Below are 11,538 nucleotides of genomic sequence, written 5' to 3'. Positions count from 1 at the left end.
GACCATAGTTGCTGGTATATACATAGCTCATAGCTTCTGATGCTTGGCTATGGCAAACATTTCTTAGTGGGTTTTGTTCACCGATTTGGGATTTGTTTCTGAAAGCTGATTCTTTGTGCCCTTTGCAAATGCCCTAGCGATTCTGTGCCATTAAGTGTCTGTACTCAGTGTCCATGCCTGGTCCTTACAAAAGAAATACTGAGGAAGGAGGTCTAGAATATCTCATGTTGTTTTAAATTTAAATGGATAAGCAATGCAAACAATTTGGGGAAAATTATTATCAAATGAATTAAAATTGGTATGTGATTAGATTACTAAACTCAAAGACAATCTGTGTGTTCTGTGATTTCTTTTAATTCTTCCCAATATATCACCTTATTTCTTTCAACGTGATCAGGTAGGTAAAAACCAATTTAAATCCTATTTATTAGTATTCAGTGAATATGCAGAAATTTATTTCAAGTAGTAAGCATCCATGTGACACCATGTAGGATCTCATAACTTACATTATTGCAGAGATTCCCAGGACCATTGGTTCATATTGGAAGCAGTAAAACCAATTGATGACAAAAACTATTGACTCATTTCTTAGTTTATTCACACAAAGAAAATTACTTTCCTATTTCAAAATGGAACAAATAAAGATACAGCTATTAGTGTTGTAAACACAAAGAAAAGTGGGCTATGTATTTCCCTATGAAGGAGGGAAATGACAAAGGAGGGAAAAATAGAAGCTTTACAAATGCAAGAATGTCTATCCATGTGGTTTTATTGCACATATCTATACTGTGTTCTCTTGAGTGATGTACAATCATCAGCAGTTGTGCACAGTTTCCCACACAGTGGTTCTTTGTCTTAAACAAGCTGAACAATAGGATATTAAACATTTACACTCAAATCATTTAATATGCCTTGTATACACTATTTTGATATAGGCTCTAATTGCTTGCTACATTACTCAACAAATTCATGTCAAAATTCTGCCATTTTGGGACAGCAGGGTTTTGTTCTTGCTGGATTCTCTGAACCCTAAATATTCTATGGTGTACCTCAGTGATACCCTATATGTCTGTGGAGAGATGACGGCATCTACACTTACACCTCCACTTGTTGAATCTCAAGATCATGCCTGCCTTGTAGACTGTTGTTAAGATAGTGGAATGTGTTTTAACTTATTTGTCATTATTTTATGAAAATCAAGAGGATAAAAATCAAATGATGGCAATGATATGAAATTGATCTGAACTGATATCAAATGAGAAATTGTAAAACTATAAAATGCTAAAAATGTGGAGATTTTGACTTCACCAAGATAAATAGATTTAATCTGATTAATGGTTTCAAATGATAAAGAAATGTATCAAATTAAAGAGTACATTCAATTCTACATCACACACACACACACACACACACACACACACACACACACACACACACACCAGAGAATACCGAAACTGCTCTTTATTTATGTGGGACATTTGTAGTATATTATAGGCAAATGTTAGTTAATTAATAGGATGGCAGGTCTAGGTTCCTGGAATTGGCAGAGTAGATATTTGTTCCCCGGTACAGGGAGACAGCAGTCTCCATCAGACCAGCAATGACACTGATGGGTGCTGGGTATAATTTAAAAAATGCTGTGAAGAGAAGTCATGCCATATAACAGGAGTCACATAGGAAGCTTATTGGAAAAAGAGAGAGAAGGGGAAGAAAAAGAGGCAGAGAGGGGCTAGAGACCAGTCCCTGAGGACAAGAGTAGTGGAAGAGAGGAAGAGAGAAAGAGAAAGAAAGAGAAGTAGGAGGTGGGCAGGGCCCTTTTCAAGGAGAACACAGCAAATGTGAACAGGTGGTGCTCTTAGTGGCTGCAGCTGAGGGTGTATCCTGTCAGAACACTAAGGGCAGTATAGTACAGATGCCTGAATACAAACACTGGGTGTCTAATGTAGCTGAACAACCCTGCTAATACCAGGAGGGACTAGAAGCTTCAGGGTAGTTAGAGATTCTACTTATTGACTAATCATCCTTGGTGTGGGCCAAAAGAGTATAACAAATTTCTGGTGAAGAGTGAATTTTATCTCACTGAAGAAAAAACACAATCTACCTTAGTGCTGATGCTTTTCTACAGCCTTGAATAACAACAATGTTTTATTAAAATATATCACTTTAATATAAAAATGGCTGCAGCATTATGGAGGCATAATCACATGGAAATTTTATTTTCTCAAAGTGTTCCTACTCTCCATAAAAGTTCAGTAAGTTGCTTTATAGCATAATGAAAGAATTAAGAATTATTTTAATTTTATTGTTTTTCATTGGGAAAGGAGAAAAATGACTTTCTTCTATTTCTTGTACACAAATGTATTTTGGAGTGATAAATATAACAATTATAATTGAATCTATATGGTTGTAAGAGTTACATTGAAATATACCCTTGTGATAAAAACAAACTCTTAAATTGTTAGAGTGTATCAGTAAAACCAGCAAATCAACGAAATATGACACTGCCAAATAATTACAAGGAAAAAATGGAATGCATCACAGTGAGTATCTACTGGAGAGTATACATGGAGAGTTCAAGCTTATGTGTTCCATTGCCAGCAGGAAATCATCATTTCCATACACAGGTGACCAATGATGCCATCAGTACAGTTTGCAGTTCCTACCTAACCTTACTTGGTCTCTCTGAAGGTTGGTAACCTGGAAGCTCAGGAGTTCCTATTTCCATTCAAGTATTTGACCATGTAAACTCTTACAAATCATTTATTATGTACACACTAAATGACCAACATTTATAAGTAATATAATTACTTACATTGCCTCTCTCACACTGGCTTCATATTCAAGCATTTGTCTGCCATAGCTCACAGCTCACATCCTTTCAGAATGACAAATAGATATTAAAAAAGTTCATCTCTCCAAATAATATCTACTACTGTCTGATTTGGCTCATGCCTAGATCCTTTAGTCCCCAGCAGTGAGTCAAAACAGGGAATGTGTGGCAAAACAGATGGGAAGATACTGTGGGCTGTGGTAATATTGGAGTCAAAGGTCTATTTCCACATCGAGCAGATAAAAATCAGCTCCACCTAGGCTATGTGCATAGAGTCAAGGGTACATTGTTCTCTGCAGGAAAATCACCCTGATGAGGACAGAAAAAGATGGGTCTACAGTTATGACCATAACTCACATCTAATAAATTCCTTACTTTTTTATTGCATGGGCTAAAATTATCTGAAAACAATGATAATGCAGGATATTTGCATAATGATACAAAGTAGTAATATAACAATATATTTGCTTCAGCATAAGATATGTACCAGTTAAGTATGTACATTATTTAAAAATATCAGTACAGATAATTAAGTTATTAGTCAAGTACAAATAATTTTTTTAATCTACTCTAGTCATCAAATGAGATAAAATCTAATTTTTATTATTTTCTTAGAATATGCATTTTAATTTGATTTACTTATGCTCAACATGTAAAACATAGAGGTTTGTAAAACAGTCTAAGCATTGTAGTGATTTTAATTTGTGGCTAAGGACACAGAATGGGTCTAATTTGTGGTTTGCCATTAATGAACTCTGTGATGTTGGTTCATTTACTTAAACTCCTTATTTTTATTTCCCTAACTTAAAAAATACTAGAGTTATTTTTTATTTTTGATAGTAGCTGCTTCATGGGAGTGCTGTCAGAATTAATATAGGCAATGCATACAATGTGCAAATTGTGGAAGTAGTTGCTGGTAATTTCTAAGTTGATATCAGGCTCTTGATATATCTGAAAAAAGTGAATATTGAATATTTTTAATCCTAGGGATAAATGACATAAGCCTTATAAATAATATGGTAATATCTTTAGTAAACATAATTTTACAACAATGTTGGGATTAAGAATATACTTTAGCAATTTGCCTAAAGTTACTCACTCTTTCAAGAGGCAAAGTCAGGATTTAGATGTGCAGTCTCTAATTTCCAAATCTGGGGTATTCATAGACTGTGGCTTCTTGCCTCTGAAATAACTAACAGAGTGACCTCCTATCTCTACCTAGTTCCTCAAGAGATAGATTCTGCATACTCCATATATATGTTGCATTGAACTTCATTTCTTGTTAACTAATTTTCCATGAGAATCTCAAAAAGAAACAGATGAGTTAGTTAAGGAGAGTGGCTTCAGATCATACTCTTAGGAAAGCTAGCTATCCATTTGCAAATAAATGAATCATAATGCCTTTTGGGGGGAGTTTCACAGATGAATGACATCCAATTTTGTATTTGTTTTCAATTCAACTTGACACAAGCTAGAGTGATCTGTGAAAAGCAGCCTTAACTGAGAAAATGCCTCCATCAGATTGACCTGTATCCTAGTCAGTAAGATTTTTTTTGCTTAATGATTGAAGTAGGAGGCCCAGCTCACTGTGAGTGGCACCACCCATGGGCAAGGGATTGTAGGGCAAGTGGTCATGAATGCTGTAAGAAAGCAGGTTGAGCAAACCATGGATAAAAAGCCAGTAAGCTACTGTATCCAGGATGCAGCCTTGTATTCATTCAGTGGAGTGTGACTTGGGACATAGAAGCCTAACAAGCCCTTTCTTTTTCAAGTTGTGTTTGGTGGTGGTCTTCATCACAGCACAGAAACATAAATGGGATTTAAATTCAAAGCAGAAGCTGGGTGTCTCTGTGAAAGACATGACCATGTGTTTTGCTTTGGAGAGGTTTGATAGCAGATTTGAATTTTGACTTAAAAGAGCTATTTAATGCTCAGATATCAGTGAGCTGTTCTATGGAAACTTGGAAGATATGAATGTTGTAAGCAGTGCAGTTGATGGAGATAGGATGGAAGTAAAGACTCTGTCAAGACCATTTGTGCTCTATATTGAGTTAAGAATAGTTGAAGTCTAGTCTTCTGAAGCTGAGGAACTAGTTGTGCTTAACAAGAGACTATGAATAAAGTAGAATATTCTCTGGACCAAACAGGTGTGTGTGTGTGTGTGTGTGTGTGTGTGTGTGTGTGTGTGTGTGTGTGTGTGTGTGTGTGTGTGTGTATGCATATGTGTGTATGTGTTTTGGCCAGACCACTTGGGATTAGATAGTTTATCAGGGGACTTTTCTGATTCTGATTCTCAGTAGATCTCTTAGATCTTAATCTGGAATATGGTCCTGTGAGATTTCCCCCATTTGATTTGAGATGTTAACTGGTGTTATTATTGTTCAGATCTTATTTAGGAAACGACAATATATTGAGATTTCATTGATGTGGCTTCTGGGTCATGTATAGGAGACACTATTTTACATCAGAAATCCTGGTCCTTGACTCTTATAATCTCCCTACAACTTCTTCAATGTTATTCCTGATCATTAGGTGTACTGTTCGTATTGTAAATGTGACACATGGAAATTGTACTTCAGGTTCCATTTTCTCTATATTTAACCAGTTGTAGCTCTTGAATCAGATAAAAAAATTAAGTTGAAATAGGCAAATGAGCTAAACATAAAACTAAATCCTTGAAACTCACGAAAGAAAAGATTGGGTAAATGCTCTTCTACCCTGAACTCCACAATAATTTTTTCCCCTTGGCTAGAATACTAAATGCTCAGCTACAAAAGTAAGTATAAGCAGGTGGGCTTCCATCCAAGCAAAGGGATTCTGCACAGCTAAGGAAACAATCAGCAAAATGAAAAGCTGCTTTAAAGATTAAAGAAATTAATTGCAAACCATATGTCTGATTAATATTTAAAATTCTAAATATATAAATGAATCCACAAAGGTTAGTAAAAGAAATTAAAAGGTTGATTTAAAGACTAGGTATGCAATCTCAACATATGTTCCAAAGAGGAAACTAAGATATTTAACATGCATATGAAAAGTGTCTCATGATTATTAAATAATGATTGTCTGAATTAAGCATATCAAATCAAACCTAATGATATTATGACTCATACCTCTTATGATTGCTACTTTTTCAAAGGCAGTGTCAATAAAAAAGTGTTGGGGAGAAAGTATAAAACAGGGAATCTTTGCACTTTGAGAGTGTATATGGGTGTGATTATTGTAGGAAGCAGTATGGTGATTTCTAAAGGAATTAAAAATAAAAATACCATATGGCCAGTAATCCTTCTAAGTATATACGTAAAGGAGGAGAAATTGGAACTTCATAAAGATATCTCTTCTCCCACATTCATTGCAACACTATGCACAACAGGGAAGATATAGAAATAACCATGTCTGTCAACAGATTGGAAAAAGAAATAATGATATATATAAAAACCTGAATGTTATGCATACTTACAATTGGAGATCCGGTCAATTGCACATATATAGATGGAGCTAGAATAAAATACAGTGTGATTACACTTATATATGAAAGTTTAAAATAGTGTCTGAGCACAAAGAATTGAATAATATTTACGATGGGTAGAGGAAATGGCATAGGAAAGTCAACATAAACAATTTTCAATGTTGTATAATGAATAAGTATGGTGATCTAATGGGCAGCAAGAATAGTATAGTTAAAATTAGATACTGGACAGTTTCTAAAGAAACAGATTTTAAGAACTCTCACCAGATACAGAAAAAAAGGGTAACTAAAAGACAATAAGCATGGTCTTTTCTACCTGAGTAACTGTCTTGTTATACATACATGTATCACATTATTCATTACATAGTAGTCTTTAACATATTTGTGGGAATTATACAGTGTCCTAGTATACAGCAATGGTGACTTCACTCTCCTAGTCTTCTTGTCTCAGCCTCTTAAGTGCTGATATCACAGGAAGTACTGCCACAAGAGTTTTCTCCAAAACACTTGTCTTTCATATCCCATAATAATAAGCTTATTTCTTGATGTGATTTTTAACACAAAACCATTTTGTTGAAGCACTAAAAGCAACTCTAAGCTAAGAGTTTAGTCACAAATGGTTCCCGCCTTTGATAGCATCAAATGTAAATGTTGAATCAAGTAATACAATATTAAAAGCACATTGAAATATTCCCATTGTTCAACTCTACATAGTAAAATAATACTATCTTCTCCAGATGTACTTTTCCTGATCATAATATAAAGTAAAAAATGGCTGAATTTAGAAAGCGAGGACCAAAGCCTAACAGACTGCCATCTCTATGAATATATGTGAGCCATCCTTAGTACTGGGGTGCCAGCATGCAGAACCCAGGACAACTCTTTATTGGGAGTCAGTGAATTCCTGGAAAGTTGGTCAAGAATATAGGATTGAGATCCTTAATATCATAATAAGCATGAGAAATGAAGATTATCTTGGGATCATGTAAACCAAATGTGTCCTTTGCATTCATCCTCAAAAGTTTCTTCTTCTAAAGTATCTCTTAGGTAAAGACTATGAAGTAGATGCCACATAGCCTGCAACCTTGATAATGGTCATCAGAGGAGAGGAATGGTAATAGGATAGAGAATGGGAAGTGGTTAGTTAATGAGTATCATGGCACAGTTAGATTTGAAAAAATATTTGGTGTGCTATTACATGGTATGCTAATTATAACTACTGGTGGTTTGGATTCTGAAACTGTGGCAATAAACAGGTTTAAATGCTTTTACATAAAAAAGTGATAATAAATTAAAGGCAACAAGTGTGCTATTGCCCTGAGTTTATCTTCACACAGTACATATATGATCTAAAATCCCACATTATAGCCTAAGACTTTGAACTTTTGTTTTGTTTTGTTTTTTTGAGACAGGGTTTTTCTGTGGCTTTGGAGGCTGTCCTGGAATTAGCTCTTGTAGATCAGGCTGGTCTTGAACTCACAGAGATCCACCTGCCTCTGCCTACTGAGTACTGGGATTAAAGGCATGCCACCAACGCCCAGATGACTTTGAAATTTTGATCCTAGCCCTAAGGATACCCAACAGAAGACAGACACTAGTTCAAGACAACCCTGGGCTCTCTGGGGCCATATTGTTTCAAAACACACAACTGGTAACAAAAACACAAACAATACTCCTCTTTCCCCAAAGAACCCCACATCATATTATACACCATAAATACTGTTTGTTGCTAGTTTGATAAAAAAATAAAATTTCAATTGAAAAGAACAATGTTATAGGTATTTTTCAGAATGCTCAAGTAACACACATGTGTTTTGAGGCAGCGTGGAGAGTGGACAGCTTGGCAGAACAGAACAGCTTGTCTGGGGGTGGCCTTATATTTCAAGTCAAGGCTGCTCAAGTGGTGAAGTTGACACATGTGGAAAGCAGATTGGGAAGTGTAAGCTCAAGGATGAAGAATTTTTCATAAAGAGAATAAAATCAACTATCCAGGGAATGACTTTTTTTTGCTTTGAATGAACACTGAAGATAAACTGTTCCAATATTTTCAGTTAAAAATGAACAAAAGAGAGGACTTTATTTGACTTCATTGAGCTCACCCTGAAGATAAGGTCTAAGCTTTAGTGTCCTACATAGAGTCTTTCCTGGAGAAAGTCATATTCAAATATGATCCCCCAACTTTGTTAGAAATTGATGTTTATTGATTGAAGATGTAGTTAGGAGGGATAATGTTTCCAGTTAATGGTAAAAGGTAGAATTCTGAGATGCCTGGATTCTTCCTGGAGAATATCCACACCGAGAAAAAGAGGGACAGGAGAGACAGCTTCCCACTTTTTCCATCAGCAGCCTGAGGTGTTCCCCTACATTTTTTAGAAACTTCAACATGGACCAAAGTGGGATGTATTTTTTCAACACATAGAAGAATTTCAGCACCTGCTAGTTTATGAAGCAGAGTAGGGGTTACTCAGTATAATTTAATATGGCTGTGGTAGAAGGATGAAGAAAAAGAAAGATGCTTAGAAAAGAAAATGAGATGCACCCAAGATGGGGACAAAGGCTTCTCTAAGACAGAGAGAGCCACTGAAAATAAGACATACTCAAAAATAAGTATAGGCTCCATGAGAAAGCATCAAAGACTTTTAATATTGTGATATATAAGAATTTGATGGAGTTTCAACTTGTGATCTTCAAAGGGTTGCTTAGAAACAAAAGTGAGATGACCAGAGAGTTCCCAAGGGACATCCTACAGCATTTTAACTAAAAGATAAAAGTCTAGTTTCCAGGGATACAGGAGATGGGACATCCTTACTGTAAACATCTTTACTGACAGCTTTGTTTTAGTTGTGCAGGTGATACCTGGGGAAAGAAATGAGGCTCTACAGAAGGCCCATCATGCTGTCTAGTTTTATGTCAAATTGACACAGATAGAGCAGTTTCAGAACAGGGAATCACATCTGAAAAAATGCCTGTGGGCAAGCCTATGATATGTTTTCTTAATTGGAGATTGGTATGGGAGGACCCAGCTCATTGCAGATGATGCTGTGCCTGGATGGCGATTCTGTGTTCTCTAATAAATTACGATGGGCAAGCTATGGAAAGCAACCAATAAGTGCTCTTTCACAGACAATGCAAAGGTAATTAATTGGTCAGGAATTACTACTTCCAGCTAGATATAAGCTCCAGACTCCAGGGTAAGGAACTCCTTTGCTACTTTATGTCCCTATAATTTTCAATTCTTCCTATTTTGCTTCAGAAAGTTTTTAAAAATGGTATCTTTCCATCCTATGTACCCTATCCTTTGAGGAAACAAGGGTAGTAGTCTCTTTTAAGGCAAGTATTTTACTATCAAATGTATTTCATTTGATAGACTCCATCCATAATGGTTTTGGGATAGAGCTCAATAATCTTCTAACAGATAATTTCTCCTTTTCAATATGAAACAGACCACAGTGGTAGTAGCTATAGTATTGTCTCCTTCATCAGCTGCTGTGGCTCCCACATGGTTTTTTGGACACTGCTCACAGCTGCAAGTATTTACTCCCAGGGTTGGCTGATGTTTTCATTCTTCAGGTCTCACCAGGTTTCCCTCACTCCAGCTATTGATCCAGAATGGACCAAGACCTTATTTTTTATTTCACTGAAAACCTCCCATGTTTTACTTTCTGGAAGTTCAATCCTTTGAGAGCACCCCTCAACAACATCTCTGCTGGTGGTCATCTCCTTAATGCCCACTTCCAGTAAGGCAGGGTGAAGATAGCTATTGTCGAAGCAGACTACAAACTGGGACTTTATTGCTGACAAATTTACTTATCAGTCAAACAGAATTAATGTTAGGGGCATTCTAAATATTATGAGGATTAAGGATGTAGGAATTACATATTGAAAGTTTCACTAGTTGAGAGCTGGGATGATATACTGGCATGAAGGGGGAAGTAATTTATTGCTCATGCATTCACATCTGGTACAGTATGCCCTGTCACTGTGAAATCGGGAGGAAACAAGTTGGCCCTAAGGAGAATGAAATTGTGCTATATGTCACTAACACCTTAAACAAGAATGTGCTATGCAGAATTTCACCTCCAGTCCTAATTCCAAGGACATTTGGATGTGGAGGGCTATCTTTTTACGGTTGAGTTACTACATGGCAGAGTAGCCCCCAGGACAAGATTAGCTGAATGACATCTGATCTAATCACATGAGCCTTTATATGCAGTTGATGACAGACACCATCAGGAAGATTTGAAGCTTGGCAAGGACTTGGTGTTCCACTGCAGGGTTTAAAAATGAAGAGGGCTTCAGGGAGAAGGTGACCTCAAGAAGTTGATATTTGTTTTTAGCTGACAAGCAACTTGGATGTAAGTCTTCCAATAGCAAGGAGCTGAATTCTTCTGAAGATTTGAATGAGTTTCCAAGGGAATTATTTTTCTTGAGCTTTCAGGTTCTGTCTGAGCAAAGTTCACACAGAGAACACATCTGAGCCCATAAAGACATCTGACCCCCAGAGCCTTGATAAATGCATGTTGTTTTGTGATGCTTATTTTGTGATGAGTTATTACAGCAATGATAAGAAACTAATATAGAAGATAACAGACTTGGGGGGAGTTAATTAGTCATCAGTGTATGGCAGACAAACGTGTTGACTGCCTCCAGAGTTTTTGACAACCCAGTGACACAAATGCAGATATTTTTGTGTATATAATCACATATCATTTTCTCTATTTAAAATTATAATCATTTTAGAAAGAAATTTATACTATTCACCAATCCATCTTCTCTGGCCTTCCCCTACATCTACCAACTTTCAGATAAATAAGGCAAATAGAGCATATAAATAGAATTTAAATAAAGTCTGTATCAAGATTTTGTCATTTTTTTCGTCTGGCCCTTCAACTTCATGTTTCCCCTTCTCTTCCAAAATGTGGAATGTACTTTTGCTTTCACTTATATAGAGGTTTAAAAGAAACATAATTTTTCCTCCTTTTTTATTTAAATTAGAAACAAGATTATTTTACATGTTAATCTCAGTTCCCTCTCCTTCTCCTCCTCCTCTCCTCCCCCAACTAATACCCTACCTATCTCATACCCTTTCTGCTCCCCAGGGAGGGTGAGACCTTTCATAAAGGGTCTGTCATATCCTTTGGGATAAGGCCTAGGCCCACGCCCTGTGGGCCTAGGCTCAGGGAGTATTCCTATGTGGAATGGGCTCCCAAAGTACAAAAGAAACGTAAGTTATAAATAG

The sequence above is a fragment of the Cricetulus griseus genome, chromosome 2, assembly GCF_003668045.3.
Source record: "Cricetulus griseus strain 17A/GY chromosome 2, alternate assembly CriGri-PICRH-1.0, whole genome shotgun sequence".
Lineage (NCBI taxonomy): Eukaryota > Metazoa > Chordata > Mammalia > Rodentia > Cricetidae > Cricetulus > Cricetulus griseus.
This window is presented reverse-complemented; position numbering follows the sequence as displayed.